Source organism: Odontomachus brunneus, unplaced genomic scaffold, assembly GCF_010583005.1.
Source record: "Odontomachus brunneus isolate Ranch 3 - 2012 unplaced genomic scaffold, Obru_v1 Obru_scaffold_011, whole genome shotgun sequence".
NCBI classification, from domain to species: Eukaryota; Metazoa; Arthropoda; class Insecta; order Hymenoptera; family Formicidae; genus Odontomachus; species Odontomachus brunneus.
Window position 1 is genome coordinate 601,237 of NW_022639461.1, and position 2,560 is coordinate 603,796.

Sequence of the window (2,560 nt, forward strand, 5' to 3'; positions counted from 1 at the left end):
CCGAAACTTTTTCCTATTTTACTCATACCAGATACTCTCCCGCGAAAACACGTCATCTTGATCTCGAAAATCTCGCCAGAAAGTCGGGATCAAATGTAAAGCACGTTTAATCGATCTTTGGAGAAAGTCTCGGAGAAATCTCATTCATCGTTATCACGTGCGCAAGCCAATTTTCCCCTATTGTCCCTTTGCTTTTTCGACAGAGATATGTTGTACTGCGACCATCTTCCGTCACGATAGTTCGATGATTAGATTGGACAGTGTTAACAGAGAATTGCACCTTCCCCTCCTCTACTCAGGTGGATATCACGATTGGTATCGTCGAATAGGAGTCAAATTATCGAGCGGTGAAATCCCGATTGAGTCGAGCTCGACTCTAAACATCGAGCGCGCGAACGAAAATCTTCCAAAATGTCATATCAAAATTTTTCACCGGCGCGCCGTAGCAGTTGTCTCGTGAGTGACGGCTTGCAAATTTCGTAATCCCGAGGGAAGTGTCAATTCGTGGCAGTGATATTTCATTTGGCGTGTCGTTACTATCTCGAGTTCTCTCTCTCTCTCTTTCCCTCTCCCTCTCGCCGGCGCATTTCCGCTTCGCGCCATACAGCCGGAATTTCGCTCGATCGCTCCGCGGGAACTTTCGATGGCGTACAGTCGGTATCGAACTCACGCTATCGTGCGAGGATCAGGGAGTTCGACACGCGCTGCGGCGGATCGGTGTAACGTTTCTTCTCTATTGCTTCTCTTCCTTTTTTCCCTTACAATGGAGCTTACGGGCTAAACGCCTGCTTCGACAGCTGTCTCTGCTGCGAGGTGTACAAAAGAAAGCGAGGAATCCTCTACAGGAGCGAGTGAGAGTTCCCCCGTCTCGAGTCCCCACGATCTTGCGCCTTGCGCGTTAATAATATAGCGATAGTAGCAATAATTACAATAATAATCGTTCGGTGATACCTTTTCTCTTCCTCCTCCTTCATCCTCCTGTTTTTCCCCTTTTTACAGCGGCCTCTCGTTTGCTTCACGGTAAAGGACGCGCGTCGCGCCACGAAGCTCTCAACGGAGACGCGTATAATTACAAATTGGACGTGGCGAGATTTCCTTATCCTTTCCTAAGTAAGTACACGATTTCACACGTCGCGCTCGCGAGCGTCGAACGCGCCCGGCGAATGTGGCAGAGGCTTCTTCTGACTAGCTAAGTAGTTATAGGTCTATTCGCTTCCTCCCTATCGCTCCCTTTCTCGCGCTTTCACTCCCTCTCAAGTCTATGATCAACACTCATTTCAGTATAATATTGGCCCCAGCACCCTTATTATTTTTTTTCTTTATTATTATTACATCGTCTCACGCAAAACGACTAGTACAAGCGCAGGGGACTTGCATTACATCGAGCGAAATCAGGCTGTTTCAATTTTATACGGAAGTATTCCCTTCCTAATGGAAGCTCGTACGCACGCATTACCGTCCATTAGTTCCGACTCCGCAATCTTTTTTGTTTTACGATCGCGCATTTTCTCCGCCATTTTTCCTAATAAAGAGTCATTCTCCCGAAATTCCCGCCCGCTGCGAAACACCGCGGCTTCGTTCCCGCAAAGCTTCCCGTTCTTTAGGACTCGTCGAGATTTTCACGATTCGCCCGCTGAACGCAGCAATTCTCTTCTTTTGTACACAAATTAACGGACGGTAGCGTGTGTGCGGAGAGATTTGACGAAAGAATCTTGCGACCTTTATAATTTAGCGCCTATTGAAACGCGTAGTTGAGAGATAACATTGTCGGAACATTGAAAATGGATGCCAAACAAATATCGAGAAGTGATAAATCTTGATGTTAGTGAATATACGGAATGACCCATTTTTGCGGCATTATTTCGTAATGGCAAATTCTCCAGACAATTTGCAGATGATTCTTTCTTAGCGAAAATGTCGAGGCGAATAATCGCCTCTTGCTGTTGCTCAATTTTTAATATTCCGTGTCTCCTCGCGACTAAGTCCCAAATTAAAATTTCATTCAAGCGAGCTCCACCTGCAATTAGCCGGAGAGGGTAGCTTTGGGGTACATTCGGCGCGCGCTGCTTGAGATTCAGTTCACGAGACGTCGTTCTTTTCTCAATCGCGGAAAATCTGTAAATTATTAATCAGCGCTTCGACACATCTTCGCAAAGAAAAACTTCCGACTGTAAATTGTTGGGAGAAAATCAGTCACATTAAAAGACAATACGGTGAGAGCGGGACATTCTGTGCATCGAACCTGAGAAATAAATGCACATTGCGCGCGTGTGTGGAGTCTTGTTGCGGGAAAGCTCGCCGCGATAAAAAATAAATGCACAAATTGGAACTGTGTCGCACAGATGCGGCGCGTCCATTACTTCCGGTCGCGGCCTCGGTGCGGGCTTTTTTCGCGAGACGCAACTCGATGATTGCGTCAATAAATCGTCGTCGGGTTCCTCGCATCTTCAAAGGCAAGCGTACGCCGTTATATAGTAACGCAAATCCACGCCGACTCTCTTTCTCTCTCTCTCTCTCTCTCTCTCTCTCTCTCTCTCTCTCTCTCTCTCTCTCTCTCTCT